Genomic DNA, 19,828 nt, shown 5'->3' on the forward strand with positions numbered 1-19,828 from the left:
TAACACCTGATAAAATTGTTATAATATCCAAACCAAATAAAATGTAAAAATAATTGCCAAAAAGTAAAACACTATGAAAATGTATTCAAAATCTTTGGTGTAGGGTATAAGATCTGATTGGATACAAATATCATGAAACACTTTTTCTATTTGAAAATTGAATTTGGGGTATTCCCCTGGCAGCAGTATCGTCTGGTCATTAATGATTCTGGGTTCCTGCTTTGTCCAGTACCATCACATCCTAGGTGCAATTGTTGACTCCCTGATACAAAACCAGAACGTGGAGAAACATTTCATTAAAACTCTATCTTAAATTTCCACTGAAATAGAGAGATCATCAATGATTCTTACATTTGGATATCTCCTTTCAATGTTCAGAATATTAAAGGTATTCATTTTCAGGCAAAGTAAAATATGACAATGTTTTAGACTAAAAATTTAACATAATATTCCCATGATGGGCAAAAACTCTTTAGGGTGTGGTATCAACCTTACAAACAAGGAGGAAATTATATACTCATACATATGTCCATCCAAGGATCTGGATTTAGATTCATTTGTTAAATCTTCAGCCTTGCATTTTCCATTACCCTGTTCTCCCTGCTTGAGGTATAAACACCAACATAACCACTCTTTTTTTTTGTTTTGTTTTCAAACTGTGCTATATCTGAGAGGCAAAAATGAGGTCTTTAGAAAGTCACTGTTAGTAATACCCAAATAAATCCATACTCATTCACTCTAAGAAAATCCAGAATATTCTGAAGTAAACATACAGAGACACACCCATAGGCTCCTGTCTCTGTGACAAATTAGGAAGTAATTCTTCCCATGTTACGTTTCATAAACAATATAGCATTTTTAATTCAGGTCTTATGATTAAAATTTAACAGATTTCATAATAAATAGACTACTTATTAGCCATACTACAATATGGATAGTATATAGAACATGAAAAATTCTGACTTTGAAAAAAATACTTTTGGTACCAGGGATTGAAGCCAGGAGCACTTAACCATTGAGTCACAACCCCAGTTCTCTTAATTTATTTATTTTTCTAATTTTGAGGCCATGTCTAGCTAAGTTGCTTAGGGCCTCACAAAATTGCTGAAGCTGGCTCTGAAATAGCAATTCTCCTGCCTCAGCCTTCGGTGCCACTGGGACTACAGCTGTGTGCCACCACATCTAGCTGAAACTTAATTTTTAAGGACTTTGAATAATGCAAGAAATTTAGAGTACAGATAATGCATGAACGAGTTGATATGAGTACTGTGCTAAACAGACATAGGTTCCTTTAAGCTTTAATTTTAGTCTTTTGAATACTCCCAGAATGTACCCTTAATTCTTAAGATTATGCATTTATATCTCTCTGTGTTTCTCTCTCTCTCTCTCTCTCTCTCTCTGTTTGTGTGTGTGTGTGTGTGTGTGGTGTGTGTAATATAAGCACATGTGTATGTGTGTATGTGCATGGTGAATGAAAGAAAGAGAGAGGAAACTGAAGTATAATAAATGATCCCTGGATCAGGAAGACCTGTGAGTACATATGCTATTGACTTTAAATATACAGTATTATTTACATGAAAATGTTATTTAAACCTATTGTTTATTAAGTTATAATGCTTTATAAATCTAGATTCTATTATGTGCAATTTCGTAATTTATAAAATCATTTTGGTGGGTCTTTCAAGAAAATTTACTAGTGCTGATTCCATGAATTAATGCAACTTATTAAATTCCACATAATTTCCTGTGACTTCCTAACCCAAAAAACAATATTCATTAAACTACAATACATGTTATTGCCTTGATATAATAAAAGCATTACATATCTAAGTGACAGAGCAGCTATAGTAATATACAACATTCTCTTCCCTTTTGGAAACTGTTAGGAAGATAGATGGAGTAAATCCATGGAAGAAACTCTGGTAGAACAATAAAACAATATAGGTAATGCTGCTCTGCAGAATTATGATCCTTTTTAGAGAAATTTCTCCTTAAAAATACTGCATAACTATCATCAATGATAAGCTAAGCTTGTTCACATTAAAATTAACTATACTGTGTCACAAATGGAAAGTATATCTATTTCAAGATGCAACCTCAAGTTAAAAGACTGATGCTCGGCCATTACCTCAAGTATCTCATTTCTCTCCCCAAAGTTAAAAATGTGTACGTCATGATGTTATTATGTCATGATGATACTATTTTGTATTTTCCTAATAATGATTTATTATTGACTATGTTTACTTTCTGTTTGCCACAGATACACATTTTATTTTTTATTGATGTTAAAGTGATTAATCAGTACTCTTTTGCTGTATCACCATTACTACTTCTAACAGCGTTTGAAAATATCCAATGGAAGTCAGTGCAGGTTTCAAGGCATTCTACTGCACCACAGTACTGGTAGGTGTTTTGTCAGTGTCAATTTGTAATTTGTTAATGTAAATTAGCACATGAATCAAATTAAAATATTTTATGAAAACATTCCAGTTCAAATTATATAAACATATTGATTTATAGTCAGTGAGAAGAGACTGACAGGGTAAAAGTACATGGATGAGGAAAGTAGCAGAAAACAAATAAATTGAAATCACAATCATTTGAACTTTTAATCTTTCAGTCAGTCTGTTTCTCCTATAAGTAGCTTTTTCTACTAAGAAATTGAGGGAAATTGCTTACCAACGTTAAGAGTTCCAAATGAAGGTAAGGTTTTTCTCTGCCCCTAGAGTGGAGGAGTTGTCCATTAATACAGCACTGTGGTCAAACAATGTGGTTCATTTTAATGAGTGCCCTCCTGAGTGACTATTTATTAGCATGTCATTACTTAAATAAGTCTTAATTCCTTCACATTTTAAGATTACCTTTACGAGTCTTGGGAAGTACAAGTGTTTACAAGAACTCAATGTAATAAATGTTTTTTTGTTGTGGAGGGGGTAAAGAATTGGTGTTGGTGGGAAGGAAGTAGACAATAAATGAGCCAAAACAAATGGAGCTAATTAGTAACAATGAAAGACTAAATAGCATCTACAGAATGAGTGGAGTTAGTTAATTAATTTTCCATATTTCAGACTTTAGAACCATTTATCTGGAGAAAACATAGATAGTACAAGTCACTTGATATTAAGACATTTTATACTTCTTTGCAATTTATTCATTCATTCATTCAATAATTACTTGTTCACCTATGATATTTCGGGCAAAGAAATCTGGAGTAAACTGACTTTTCAAATTTCCTGATAAATATGAACTTTAGGTCCCTTGCTTTGTGCACTTATATCTGATAGGCATCTTCTCAGTTGAACTTCAAGAAACATTTAAAGGTGAATGAGCATTGTAATAAAATATCCACATAATTAGAAAATGCATTAAGGAACTTTAAATTCACGTTTTACTTTGCAAACCAGGTAGAGAATTCTGTAGGCTACATTTTCACGTTGAAAAAAATGCCCAGTGTGCCCATTTGCCACACTGATAAATATCAAAATTATTTACATATTTAATTAATGATTCTACAGATTTAAACTGCTATAGTGACCAAAAATTCTTTCCTGAGTCTTTTTTTTTAAAAAAAAAGAAAATACACTTTTACTACTTTATGAATATGTGGTTTGGGGAAATAGTTGAAAGTACCTGGAATTTTTCATCTAGATTCTACATTGAGTCCTAATGTTGACTATATTTAAACCAACTATTTTCAGATACTGTGGCCAAAACTGTGATGTTTAATTCTCTGTATATTATATGTAGGGTTATCTGTAGATCATCTACATGTCAATATAAATCAGTCTATTTTTATTATCCCAGGGCTATTTTTGAGGTATTACACAAAAAGCAACATATTCCTGCTCTTTTTAACTTGGATTCTTTCAGGCAATATTAGAATTCTGTACTCCTCCTGTTGCCTTGATATGAATAGACCACTTAGGTAACCACGCAGAAAACATAAAAAAAAAAAAAAATCCGTAATAGAAAAAGAGGTAGGTACAACATATTTTCGCTAAAAAGAAAAATAAGCTGTATCTAGAACTGTAAAACTGGCACTTAGCGTTATACAAAGAATATAAAATAGACATCATTATTTCAGAAATGTAATCAATAAGGATGATGCTTAAAACAAACTTTCTAGACTTAGAATATGAATTACAAAAAGTGTATAAAACCATTATGGTACATAAGCTTTAGAAGACACACAGAACTAACAAGCTTGGAAGTCATGGTAATAAACATACCATTGACCAAAAAAGAAAACTATATCTTCACATGCACAAGGATACATTTTATTGTAACTCTTAGTGGAAAATGAATCTAGAAACCCACTGTTGCACATAACTATGTTCCCAGTTGTTTGCAGAGGAACATTTAAATAGTTCTCATTATACAGTGACTTCAATGGTTCCAAACATAAACTTTTCATAGAGTCCTGAAAAAATAACCTCTTCAGGCATACTTACAACAATGTCTGTCCCTTATGCAATTACTCTAGCCAAACTCTGGTGCCTGGAACAAGAAAACCAAAATAAACAGAACCTTTTCACAGATGAGTGTTCTTCCCAAGGCTTGTTTTTGTTTGGGTGTTCTACTTGTTACATATGCATGCCTAATATCATGTGAAATTAAAGGCTTATAGGAATGTCAAGGTCAGAAGTGAGGCTCTGTAATTTTCCATTAGTCATCAGTTAGTAGATTCAAAAAGCAGATTGCATCTTTTGATTGGCTTATTTCGCTGGTGCCAAAGTCTGTTAAATGTTCCCTGTGTGTTGTTTACTTTTGTGTTTGTGACTCTTGCTGCTAAGTAGTACATGAGCTCTCCAAAATATTTCAATGAACACAGGCTGACTAACGTCAGAAGAATGACTGTAATAAGAAAAAAGTTTAAGTAAATCTGTAAGCAAGTGGAAGAAGAAGAAAAAAAGCCCTTCATGTAGATCATGAATTCTTAATCATAAGGATAATAAAAGTGACTAGTGATACACTGTGTACTTATCATTAGCTGGCAAAAAAAAAAAATGAGGTAAGCAGTAAAAAATATGAAATGGTGAAATGAGGGTGATGAATGCTTTCCAAACAGAAAGCAGGATAGGAGTAAAGCACAGTGGCCAATAGAACAACCCAGGAAAGGCGGAGTCCTGACAGATTGGATTCTCTCTTCAAAGGCACCAGTGTCTTGTTAAACAGTCATCCCAGCAAACACTGGCCCATGTGCCCAGAGTCAGCCACTGGGGCTAAAGAATGCAAATATGATCAGCAGCACAGAAAAGCACATATGCGTGGAATTAATCCAACAACATTGCAGGACACAATTCTTATCTCTTTTTTCTAGTATCTGATGCATTCTCTAACTCCTTTAGGTGAAGGAGCAAGTGGCATGTTGCTATTATCATTTCATATCAGCTCTTTAAAACTACTGTCAGATTTGCCCCTTGGTTCATAGGATTCAATCTTTATTTCTTGTTTCAAAATTCTAGATAACATATATGCCCATATTCTCTCTTCTTTGTCTCTCTGTCCCACTGGACCTTAAAGATAAATCAGAAAACAACAGTAACTGTGAAGGAAAATTGAAATGAAGATAGATAATATATAATCATTTTCATGAGATTTAATGTATGTATTAGATTTTTAAGTTTCATCAAAATTATTGATGATCATATCGGGCCAGGTGTTCCAGAAAAAATGAATTTGTTCAAATACAAAGTCATAGCTGGCCATGGTAGTGCATGGCTGCAATCCCAGTGCTTAGGAGTTTGAGGCAAGGGAAACACAAGTTTGAGGCCAGCCTCAGCAACTTAGCAAAGCCCTAAGCAACTTAGTGAGACCCTGTTTCAAAATAAAAAATACAGAGAGCTAGGGATGTGGCTCCATATTAAAGCACCTTTGGGTTCAATTCCCAATACCAAAATAAAACAAAACAAAAAAGAGAGTCAAAATGTCAAATCTCATTTATTATGCACCTCTTTATTTTTAATTTGATTTTCACAAAACCAATTTAGTTTGAAGTCAGAGCAGGCAATATTAACATTTATTTCAACAGGAACATATCATTCCTCATTTCAAGGAGGATCACTTTGTGATAAGAACATGAAAGTGCAATGATCGATAAAGATACATAGACATAAGAAGAGACTTTAACGTTTACCTGTGTATTGAAGTCAAAAGAGGTAATAGATATACAAAATCAAGGAAAACAGGTAAAGTAAGTAATTGAGATCGGAACACAGGGCAGAAAAGGCTGGGCTACACTGTCAAGACAAAAGTAGACTTTGCATGTAATCAGAATTGAGAGGCCAACTCTGAATATTAATGGGAATTATAGGTCAATATCAAGTAGTCCCCTGATCTAATGAATTTGACTTTGTCAACTTTCTGCTTGAGAGAAAAGGGTACCAAATATTGAGTCTCAGAAATGAAAGCCAAGTCAGGTGTGGTGGCACATGACTGTAATACCAGGCACTCAGGAGGCTGAGGCAAGGGGATTGCAACCTGGAGGCCAGCTGGGGCAACTTGCCAAGACCCTTTTCAAAATAAAACAGAAATGGCTGGGAATGAAGCTCAGTGGAAGAGCACTTGCCTAACATTTATGAGGCCCTGGGCTCAACCCTCTATACTGCCAAAAGAAGAAAAGAAATGAAAAGCCAAGACAAAAAGCATCCAGAATGGAAGATGAGGTAGGTGAAAAGAAAAAGAAATTCTAATGCTTTTTATAAGGATGAATTTTTATTTTTTATTGAAGTATAATTTATGTAAAATAAGCATCAGATCTTAAATGTTCAATTTAATGGGTTTGGGCAACTGCATATGACCCCATAACTATCATCCAAACAGGTTAAAGAACATTCACATAATTCCCAAAAGTATCTTATGCCTCCTTTTCCTGTCAATTTCTTACTCTGAAGCAACCACTTTGATTTCTTTAACTATGTATTTGTTTTGTCTTTTCTTAGAATTCACATAAATGGAATCAGATTATATGCTTTCTTTTGCATTTAAATACTTTTGCAGAACAAAATGTTTTGGAGATCCATCCATGTTTCTTGTTTGTTCCTTTCTGTTGTTGAGTAATTTTCTATTACATGAATGTACAAATATATATCACTGTTTATTCTGTTGAGTCATGTTGCTTATTCTGTTGATGGATATTTGGTGTGGGTTTTTTCCCCATTAAAGTTATGGTCTAGTAAATATAAGGCTGCTATGAATATGTATGTATATATAAATCTTTTTATAGTCATGTTTTTTTTCTTGGTTTATTTTTATTTTAGAATGACTCATAATAATTGTACATATCTATGGGGCACAATGTAATGTTTCAATACAGGTATATTATGTCATGATCAAATCAAGGTAATTAGGATATCCATTTCCTTAAATGTTTATCATTTCTTTTTTGTTGTCATTGTTATTGGTATTGGGGACTGAACTCCGGGATGCTCTACCACTGAGCTACATCTTCAGGCCTTTTCATTTATTTGAGACAGGATCTCGCTAAGTCACTGAGGCTGGACTCAAACTTGTGATCTTCCTGCCTCAGCCTCTGAATCACTAGGATTACAGGCGTGTGTCAGCACACCCAGCCATTTATCATTTCTTTGTAATAAGAACATTTGAAATTCTCTTCAAGCTCTTTTAAAATACACAATGCTTTATCCTTAACTATAGTCAAGAGTTAAATACCATAAAATAGAGTACCTATATAACCTATATAACTATAACATGATACCTGTTACCCACAACCTCTTTCCATCTTTCTCTTTCCCTTGACAATTCCCAGTCTCTGGTAATGTTGTCTTCTCAACTCCTATGAGATGAAATTTCTTAGATTCATCTTCTAGATGAAGTCATGGGGTACTTGTCTTTTTGTTGCTTCCTCATGCCACTTCATGTCCTCCAGGCTCATCTATGTTGTGGCAAACAAAAGTATTTTCATTTATCCCTGTGTTTGCTCATGATCTTCAATTTGTACAATATTTATTGACTTATCTCTAGTTTACAGATTTCTTCCTCTGTTGTTTTCAATTTCCTCATACTTCTATGAAGTGAATTTTTCATTCTTAGCAATTTCTAACATTTTTATTCGTTTCTCTTAACAGTTCCCATCTTTGGCTAAAACGCCCTGTCTCTTCATGCATGTTTTCCACTATAGATCTCATATAAGATTTTTGTCCTAGTTTGTCAAATAATTCCATATCTCAGCCATTTTTATGATTACCCCATTAACTGTTTTCTCTGTTGATTATGTTTCACATTTTCCTTCTCCTTCACATGCTTATAGTCTTCACTGTATGTTAGAAGAACATCATATATATAAGAAGAAAGTAGTGAGTATCTTAAAACCTATCTTCCCACTTTTTCTGTAGGTCTTCTTATTTGGAATGGTGAGTCTTAGTTTTGTTGAAATTTAATTAGATTCAGTTCACAGTTTCTTTCAAATATACTTGGGTTCTTACCACTGGCAAGACTCTGGAGATCACTTTGTATCTTCTAGCTCATTCCACAAAACTGATATTTTCTTAAGTCCAAAGCCCTGTTTTCAGCATACCCATGGTATATTGTCTTTAGTTTGCAGTCTTGCCTATCATTTTGTGCCTCAGGAGAATTTTCTCCATGTGCTGCCCTGCCTCCAGCCTTCAGAGACTTTCTGCAGTGTAGTAGATAAAGGCCTGGGATCTGCAGAGGAACTGCTTTCAGCCATCCTGCCCTACCCTCAGCCTTTTAGGTACCAAGTGGAACACTTCCTGAAAGAGAAGCTCTTTGGGAAAGAGCTGGAGGGTGTGTGCAGACTCCCTCTGTGCCTGGATTTCCTTGATTGTAATCTGTCATTCCAGCCCACACACAGGCAATAAATTTTTGGTGTCTCTCCCTTTTCCCTTATTTATGGTATTTTCTCTTTGTCCCATTGTTTTCTAAGAGTTAAAAGCACAAATAATTCTCTTCACTCTTTGAAAATTCTCATTTTTTGAATGTAAGTTTATTTCTTTGCATTCTCATCCACCTAATAAGAATTGTTAAAACCGAGCTTTGTTTTGTTTTTTAATCTCTTTTTGTTTGTGTCAGTTGAGGTGGATCAACAGTTTCTTGTAACATAATCCTAATTGGACTCTGTTTTTCTTTTTTAAACTTTAGGATTTCTAGACCTAATTCTCCTCCTTTCTGTAAGTGAAGATCACTTAGGAAAAGAATGGAAATATGTGTCTCGAGCTGTCTGTGGACTATGTTGCACATAGTAGTCTCCTGAAGGGATAAGTCTGGCTCTGGGAATTCCCTGGGGCACTCTGCACAGGGATTGACCACCTTATGCAGATGAACTTTCCCCTTAAACTCTAAGATCTCACACAGCACCAGAGATGGGTGTAACCTGCCAACATGTCAGTCAACCTGCTGACTGCAAGACCTCACAAAGCAAGACAGGCCCTTGAAACCTTATCCCTGCCTTTGATGTATCTCCTTAAATAAACCACTGGAGCCATCTTCCCTTTGTCTAATTCCAGAACCCATGTAGACTAGATCTATCAGGAGCTTAGCTTTTGTAAATACATTTCTGAGTGTTTGTGTTTTATTATTTGTTAATTATTTGAGATATTAAAATTTAGCATGGCTATTTAGGGTAGCTTGGATTCCTCTGGGCAGAAGAACCACACAAGGAGACACTGGCCATCTTCCTCCTGAAAATATTTTCTTCTTTTCTCCCCTTAACCTCTTGACTTCATTCCCTCTTATCACTTGCATTCATGCAGAGGAAAGCTGCTGAGTCTCCTTGTGGTTGTCAGGTCTGGCCTGTGCTCTCTCCCCAACCCTCACTCCAGTCATCTTCTCTGTTTTCTCTATACAGTTGGCTTTCCTATATTCCAGGAACACTTTTTATTTTGAAGAAATATATAAGTATTAAAGACACTTGGTTCTTTGTTATACTCCATTCTTGGATTGGTTTCTATCCCAGATGTATTCTTTAGACATTTTGCCTAAATCCTTAATTTTCATGATGTTGGCTCTTTATTCAGGGTTTCTTCCCTTGTTTTAAGAAGTACTTCTTTTTGACACATTTTGTTCACTTAATTAATACTGACCAACCTGTCTAAGTCTGAAACTTGAGAGTGCTACCTCCAAGCTAAGCTGATGTTTTGGACTTGACCAATTGCCCAGATAAATGCATAAAACTTGGCTATCATTCCCTAACTTCTCAGATGTCCATACTAATGGCTTCTGACCTTTCGGGGGTGGAGATCTGTCAGTTCCTCTTTCCCTTGCTTCAATTACTAGAATTCCAAGTTGAGTAAAATCATGTACCATACAATAATGTTTTAGTCAATGACAAACCATATATACAAGAATGGTACTGTAAAATTATAACACCGCTTAAATATTCCAATTCCCTTGTATTTTTACTGTACCTATCAGGAGTGAGCTATGCCATTAACATAAACCTAATTCACAAGCTATACTTCCTTCAGCAGTGGAAGTTTTCCAAATACTCATAGGTTGCTATATAATAAACCAGGCAATAACAGATCCTTTTATTCCAATCTTAACCACCAATATCTATAACACTCAAGTCACACATGACACTTTACACCCTGCCCCATACACATACATGTATTACAGGAAGGCTAAGAAAGGTATAAGGCAGCCACAGGGGTTCACAAGGCTGAACTGAGAACAAACACAGAGAGCAGATACAACTGGTAAGAGTTACTATGTGTAGTTAGACAAGACTATGAACGAGCTGAAGAACTCATTCTGGGCGCAGAGCTGTCAAAGCTCAGGAACTTATTTTAGGCCAGAGTCTGAGCAGTTTCAGAATCAGCATAGAGTAGGCACAGACCACATAGGCCGGAGAAACCCCACTCTGTTGTGCTGAAGCCCTGATGGGACAGGAAATCAGAGGTTCATCACTGTGGTGGTTCTCCTGGGCCACTGATGAGAGACTGGGTGAGAAGGTCAGTGTGCCACATGTCCATTCTTGGGGTGCTCCTCCTTTTATGAGCCTCAGGCAAGGGAGTTGCTTTATTTGGTAATCTGGTATGTTTAATAGGCTCATAAGCCTGTTTTATCCCATATAAGTTTGAGACGCCCGTACACCCATGTGCTTCTGACTAATTCAGTAAGTTCACACAGGTAGTCATTTGTATTAGCATGCCTAATTAAATCAGTTTGTGTCTTATGGTTGTGCTAGACAGATGGTGGTTACTTACTTGTACAGATAAAATGTAGGGTTATTCTACTTCAACCCTTAACTAAAAATGGAGCAACTCATGGCAAACTGCTGCTTTATAAAAATGGAGTAACTCAGGGTTAGGCACAGTCCAAAAACTATTCTATCCAATATAAAGTAACTCAGAGCAGGGCAAAGGCTGCTCTCCACAGTACCCTTTAATGTTTACATGTTTGCATACATAAACAACATTGTGTAACAACTGCCTACAGCACTCAGTACAGTAACACAGTCTTTGGGACAATATGATATGATCTATCATAGGTGTGTAAGAGGCTATGCCTTCTAGGTTTGTGTAAGTACTTGCTATAATATCCATGCAACGACAAAATCACTTAATGGCCACTTTTTCTGAACATGCTCCATCATTAAGTGACATGATTATAGTCCCAGTGTTTCTCAAGTAACTTACTAGATTGGCTGTCTAATTTGAGATTGTTGTTCTGTTCATGTGATTTAATACACATCCATAAAATATTAACACAAAAGATTCTAATTAAGATGCTGAACTACAGTATTATTGTCCTACAAAGAACACTTCAACAAGATTTGAGTCCCCAATAATCCTCAATTTGAAAACCATACGGGAGTGTATTTTGAGTATAGTGGGCTTGCTCTATTCCTTGACCACAGCTGGCTGTTAATTATTTTGTCTATCAGTCACCTCAATGATCTCACCTCACTGGTTTGTCTGGAAACAAAGTTCATAAAAAATGATAAAACTTCAAATTATGAACCCCCTACTCTTAAGCTTTACTACTGACTTTGCTCAAGCTACTAAACTCCTTTTTCCAAGTTCCATTCTTAACTCCTTCCACAGCCTGTCTGAACATGTTTGATAACCAAAGTCACTGATTCTATTTCCAAATTATTCCTATGTGTTTATCATCTCTGTCCTTGAGGCATTTCTTTTGCCCTGGATCTTTGTCACAATTCTTATCTACTCTCTTGGCCTATTAATTGCCTCCTAACCCACCTCTTTTTGTTTGTTTGTTTAATTTTTTAATTTATTTTTATTTATATATGATAGCAGAATGTATTACAATTCTTAGTACACATATAGAGCACAACTTTTCACATCTCTCATTGTATACACAGTATATTCACACCAATTTGTGTCTTCATACCTCTCTTATTTTCTTCAATGATTCCAGAATAATCATTTTGAAATGCATATATGACCATAATGATTAGCATTACATCATACTTCCTAGTTTAATGCACAAGATCATTTATCACTAACTTGCTTTCAACCTAATTTAATCATCCTCACACACAGACTAAGTTCTAGTCATGTGGATGTTCATACTTGAATATCCCATACTCTTCCATAGCACATGGCCTATGCACATATTCTTTTCTAATGTACAGTTACTTTTCTGACTTTACCTAGCCTGCTCTTCCTGAGGTAGCTCCTCCTCTAAAGTTTTCCTTAGACCCCAAGTCAGAAATAAATTCCATTTCTCTATGCATACTGTTACTCTCTTTCGTACCTATCACATGGTTATAATCATTAATGTACTTTTCTTCCTCTCTCAACTTTGTGTTGATGAATTTGACTGATTTCTTCTTTCTTTTCTCCCGTTTTTACTTTTATTTTTGAGATGCAGTTTCCTTATGTTGCCCTTGCTGGCCTTGAACTGAAATGCTCAAATGATCCTCCCACCTCAGCTTCCTGATTAGCGGGGACTACAAGTATGTGCCATCATGCCCCACTCAATGAATTGCATATTATCAAAATTTAGCTAGGTTCAATGGTGAATGTCTATAATCCCAGCAAGTGGGAAAGCTGAGGCAGGAAAATTATAAGTTCAAAGTCAGTCTCGGCAACTTAGTAAGACCTTCAGCAACTTGGAGAGATAGAGACCTTGTCCCAAAATAAAAAGAATCAAAAGGGCTGGGGATGTAGCTCAGTGGTAAAGTGACCCTGGGTTCAACCCCCAGTACTGCCTCCAACCCACCCACCCACCCCCCAAAAAAAATTTTTTTAAGAATTTTGCTCTTTGAAAGACACAGTAAAGAAAATGAAAGGGCAGTCACAGATTAGGATGAAATATTTGCACACCATATTTACTGATATATGCTTGAATCCAGAATTTATAAAGGATGCTTATGAGTCGGTAAAAATAAAGCAAAATAAAAATAATTAAAAATAAGCAAAATATTGGATACTCCACCAAAGATGATGTGAGTTTGGTAAACAAGCACTTGAAAAGATGTTCAACATCATTAACCATTAAGGAAATACACACTAAAACTGCAATAAACAACTACTACCCACCTATCAAATGGCTAAAATTAAAAAGAAAGACCCTATCAACTTCCAGTGAAGATGTAGATCCCAACTCTTCTGGTAGGAATGCAAATGATAGAGCCACTTTGGAAAATAGTTTCAAAAACTATTTTTAACTAAGTTTCTTAAAACATTAAATATACACCTACCACACTCAGCCATTTTACTCTTTGATGTATTCCCCAAATAAATGAAAAAGTGTATGCCTGGAAATACTTGTACATTAATGTTCAAAGCAGCATTGCCAGAAAGTAGAAACAACCCAAACGTCCATTGTGATGATTTGGAAGTGAGCTGTGAATCAAAACCTCCTATATTAACTCAGGAATGTCTAGAGCTGAAATAATTGAATTATGAGAGCTATAACCTAATCAGTACATTCTACTTTGAATAGATGAGCTGTGTAGTAACTGTGGGCACATGGGTACAGCTGAAGGGATGGTTCACTGGAAGTCTGCCTAGTCCCTTACCCTTTTCTTTCCACTATCTCTGCTTCCCAGCCATCATGTGGTGATCAACACTCTTCTGCCATGCCCTTGTGTCATGATGTTCTGCCTCACCTTGGACCCAGAGCAATAGACTTGGCCAACTATTGATTAAGCCTCTGAACCCAAGGCTAAAATATATTTTTTCTACTCTAGTTTGTTCTTGTTGGAAATTTTGGTCACAGTAATTCAAAGCTGACTAACACAACCATATATTTTGTGGTATATTCTTATAAGAGAATACTACTCAGAAATAAAATAAAAAAAGAGATGAACTATTAGTGTTTATACAAGGTGGAAGTACTTCCAGACTTACACCTTGTATAAGCAGACTGAATGAAGAAGCCAGAGAAAGCTACACAGTGCTTGATTCCATCAATGTAAAATTCTACAAGATACAAGCTAATATGTAATGACAAAAAATAAAACAGAGAAGGGGTGGCAAATGAGTAGGATTTCTAAAGGACACAAGGAAGCTTTTTCAGGCATGAATATGTTCATTATTTTGATGAAGTCTATTGTTTCAAAAATATACCATATATCCAATCTTGTAAACTGTACAGTTTATGGATGTCAATTATACCTCAATAAGTTATTTAAAAATAATAAAAATCTTCTACTCATTCTTCACCTTTTCCAGGGAATCTTTATCAATCTTTTAGTCCTATTAGGTAGAATTCTTCTATGCACACTTTACTTTTATTTTGGTGTTTGATTTTTAGTTTGTTTTATAGTACTGGAGATTGAACCCAGGGCCTTGAACACGCGAGCCAAGCACTTTACCACTGAGCTATAGCCTCATCCTGGCTTGCATCTGTTGATAAATTATATTTTTGTTGGACAGCACTGACATAGAGAATGACACTTTTGTCTACTGTCTGATCTGTTAATTGTCATTTCAGAGGAAGATTTTCTTTATTCATAGGTTAGAATTTTATGTTTTTGTTTCTATTTTGAACAGAGGAGTAAAATAAGAAACTATGCCCAATTTTTAATAATAGATGTCACTGAATTTTAAAGTGTTAGAAGGATAATGCTGTGTTTGGGAACCAATACAAAGGGGCTTATCCATGCTGGTATTATAAGAGAGAAGAAGACATGAACGTAAAGCCAACTGGTTTTTTTTTTTTGTTGTTGTTGTTGTTGTTGTTTGTTTGTTTGTTTGATTTTCCCCTGCAGAAGCTTGAGAAAAGGAAAATCTGAGCTCCAGGACTCATAAAAATGTAAGGGAAAGAATCAGAATGAGCCCTAGTTAGTTAGTGACATACTAGGGTCAGGACAGAGAAGACTGCTACAATATAACTCAGCAGAAAACACTGAACTTTAATAAGAAGTAATGTCTGATATTCAGATTCAAGTTGTTTCCCTGTTTTTACTTAAATTACTTATTTATTATCTATAAGCCTTTGGTACTAATCTGTTAGGCATACACACTGAGAAACTACAGATGGATAATACCCACTCAGACATTTTTAAGTTTCTTCCCTACCTCTAATTCCAATTTCAGATCTAATATTTAATGAGAAAAAAAAAACAAATTTATTTAGCTATAGCCTCTAAATAGATGTTTAAAAACCATTATTTTGAGCTTGGGAGATTTAGGAGCAGAAATGATGAAATCTACAGAAGATCACTTGAGACTTAAACTTTAAAACACTACTTCACTTAAATGATTTTTTATACATTTAGGAAATAAGTAACTAGGGTACTGAAATTTTTTAAATGATAATGTATAGGTTTGAAACCATTTAGATCTCTCCCCACTTCTTCCTCCCATTGGTGCCTATTAAGGCAACTTTGATGAAACCCTAAGTCAGAACCAAGGGTGTCCAGCTACGCCCTATTTATTCTTTCGACATTAAACTGCAATTTAAAGAGAAGAAATGGAAAAACTGCAGAAAGAGAAAGATGAATTCACTCAGGAATTTATGAAAAGAAATATGGAATTACCTGATAGTGCTATGCCACAGTTGATTCTTTAATTCCTCTCTAGCTCTGTTTTTTTGTTTGTTGATGGTGCTAGAGATCAAAGCAGGCCCTCATGCATGCTAGACAAGCACTCTATCACAGAACTATATCCCCATCCTTAGCTCTACTTTATAATTATTGCTTCTAAAGCCATGTTTGAAAATGAGGAGAAACAATGGCTAGCAAAAACAATATTATTGTCATAATAATCAAAGTCTAAATATAGTTTCTTTATCAACTTGGGTTTTGTAATCTATTTCCTTGCCACATTGATCCTTACCTAATTTACAGCCAGGGTTTTTAATGTGGTGTTCATAGATGACTTCAAGGGAATCTGTGAATACTCTGAAACATATATGATGTATACTTTATTTATTTTTTTTTTTTTTTGAGGAGGGCAGTCAGGGCTCTTTTTGTTTTCTTAGAAGGAGGAAGCCCATATTTTCTTTTAGATTATTAAAAGAGATTTGTGACCTAAAACTAATTTAACAACCATTGCTCTGAAATATATTTTGAATGAACTGTAATTTTAAAGGTCCTATTCTCTCTTAAGACAATAACCCAAGGCTGTATTATATGTGAACTATTAGGCTAAGAATTTTAAAATATAAAGAATAATATGGTCACTAGTATTGGGAAAGAACATCTGTGAGCATGTTTGCTTAAGATCCTCTCTAAGAAGCTTTTAAAACATTATTCTTGCTGTCTATGATATTCTCTTCCATAAAAGTCTATAGCAATTTTATTCCCTTGAAAATTTTTATTATAAAGTTTAAGATTTAATTCTATATTGTCATACATATTTCAGTGGTCAGTTAGTTTTTTTGTTGTTATTGTTGTTTTTGTTTTGTTTTGGTAAAATCCGTCCTCCTCAAATAAATACAGATATTTATGCCACAGTGGCTAATAGCTCAGACTTTACAGTTAGAATACTTCTAGTATTATGGCTATGTGACCATGGCAAACAGTACCTTGAATCCTGTATTTTTTTCTGCTTAAAAAGAGATGTGAGATAATAATCAAATCTAATCCATAGTGTAAAGGTAAAATTTCTAAGCTGATTCTAAGCCGCAGAGCCAGAGTTAAAATGTAAAGGACCGGACATTGTGAAGTCTCTAACTGCAAGGCTTGGGTTAAAGAGTAAAAGATTAAGTATTGTTACAATTCCTCTGCTACCCCGGAACCTGTAATCCCTGTAGCTGTTAGGACAATACCCGAGCTGCCCAGTAAACATTCTCACTGGCTCCTCTGGTTGTCTAATAACCTGGGACTCTATGTAAAATGGCACGTAGACATTACAAGTCCCAAAACCAATCAGTTTGAATGTGCACCCCACTTAGAAGTAACCAATCACCCCTGTCCAATCTGTTCCTGCCAACAAATGTGCTAACCAGGTCTCAGAGTTGTTGTTCAATTTTCCCGCGCCTCATGATGATTTGTTCTGATGTATGCAAAGCCCCCCCCCCCGCCCCGCCCTCTCCAAAAAGTGTACTTAAGCTCTGCCTGACCTCTGCTCTGGGCTCTGGGCTGCTGTATCTTCCTGAGTGAGCCTGGAGCCTCAGCATGCTGAATCAATAAAACCCCTTCTGCCAATTGCATGGAGTCGGTCTCTTGTGGTCTCTCCCTCCGACGTTCCGCTGGACCCTTACAATAGTATTTCTATAAATATTAAGAGGACGTAAAACACTTCATGCAATGCCTATACAATAAATTCATTCATTCAGTAAACATCAAACTTTCAAAATTATTCTCATTAGAAATTATGGTCATAACAAAGACTCTATAAAAGATGAAAATGAATTTAAAGTTACTAGTTTTAAACTAATATTAAGGAAAGAAATTTTAATACATGAAGAGGGGCAAGCCTTAAGTAGGTGTGAAGCAACATGGATGACATGGAAGTACAGAAGATCCTGCCTCAAAAAAAAAGAGTCAGAGACAGAAGCTGAGAGGTTCTGAGAGATGAGTTACCTACAGAATTTCACACCAGCCACAGGCTTTTAAAAGAGAGGGAATGACCAGGTTGTATCAATAAAACCAGGATTTCACCACAAGTGAATGTAGACCAAATGGCTAAAGGAAATAATAGTTTTGCTATGTGTCTAGAGAGCACTCCCTAAAAATCTAGCTAGAAAATTTCCAACCCTTTAAATCCAGTTTTCTAATGTAGCCTAGCCAGCCTGAAAGTGAAAGGGGTAGGGCTGTCATCAACACCTGACAAACTGTATACTTCAGAATAATTAAGAATGAAATGATCATGAATTGCATGTCTGCTTATAACTCTAATAGCAATTTTCTAAGAAAGTCATTTTTGCAACATGGCTGACTACTATTAGGATTTGGGTAATTCACCATTAAAAGAGATTACAGAAAGAATTGGGAAAAGACAAGGCTAAGTTCCAAGGCTTAATTTATCAAGAAGAAATCCCTTAGCTTTAGCATCATGCTGAATATAAGCAGACGTTGAGGAAGAATAGTCTTCTATTCAAGTTATCTTGGACTGTTAAAATCATTGCCCTTAATATCTGATAGCACAAAGACTGGTAGATATCTCAGAATTCAGGAAATCATTAAGCAAAGAACTGGAAGCTTCTCAGAAAAATTTCTAAATGTACCTTCATAATGAAAAATTAAAATAGGGGACAAATGAACCAAGTACTCAATCTATCATAATAATATCTAATATTTACTGAGTGTCCTTCAGCTATCAGTCTCTAGATAAAACCATTTGAGATAGGAATCATTGCTATTGTCATTTTATAATTAATAATTTAAAAAAAAAAAAACAGATATAAAGAGTTAGGTAAGTATTTTGCCCACCCCTACACAGATTTTGTGTATGCCTATGGGGCTTGGTTTATCCTCGGGCAATCTGGCTCCTAAGGCAAGTTTCTAACCATGCCACTAAACTGGTTCTGTTTTTTTGTTGTTGTTGTTGCTTGTTTGTTTTTAAGAGAGAGAGAGAATTTTTTAATATTTATTTTTTAGTTTTCGGCGGACACACATCTTTGTTTGTACGTGGTGCTGGGGATCGAACCCGGGCCCCATGCATGCCAGGCGAGCGGGCTACCTATCGCTTGAGCCACATCCCCAGCCCCTAAACTGGTTCTTAACAGAGATTTTTTCTTAGAAAGATTCACTACTATGTGAATTACAATGAAAAGGAATGATCCTGTAGTGTGGTGAATATGGTTTAATTTAAATGATAAAGGCAAATGACAGAATACTGGCTAAGTACTTCTTTAGGATTTTTTTAAACAGAGGTTTGTTTTTTAATTGAAAAGTAATTTATGCTAAATTACAGAAACATTTTATAATTCAAAAATGTATTAAGAAAAAACATACTTAGTTTGACACTGCAGATGACTTAAAGATTTTGTACATCTTCTTCTATTTCAAGGAAGATACATACATGTTTAGCAACATATTTTATATGCTGATATGTTCTACATCCTATATTACTTCATATCCTATGTGTTGCCTACTGATTTTATTAAATTTAATTACTAAACTTCCTATGTAAGAAAATATCTATACATGAAAATATCATATGATTTTTACTGACTTTATAAGATCTCATTGCATGGTTATTCCTTAATTTAAGTTACCCAGTTATTCTAAGGAGAGGGTCATATCTGCACAGGCAGATAGAAGAAATTTGGGGTTTATTTTTCACCCTCATCATTCTGATTTGTTTTAACCAACCTATTTATTTTGAAATTTTAAACGACTTAATGGAGGACACCCCTGCCCCCCACCCCCACTTTGGAAAATATGGGCTAAATGAAAGGTTGGAAAGTGATGATTTAATCAATATCCTTACTGTTAGACATTTGGTGTATTTAAATGGACACACACTATACACAAATAAATACA

Source organism: Callospermophilus lateralis, chromosome 1 (genome assembly GCF_048772815.1).
Source record: "Callospermophilus lateralis isolate mCalLat2 chromosome 1, mCalLat2.hap1, whole genome shotgun sequence".
Lineage (NCBI taxonomy): Eukaryota > Metazoa > Chordata > Mammalia > Rodentia > Sciuridae > Callospermophilus > Callospermophilus lateralis.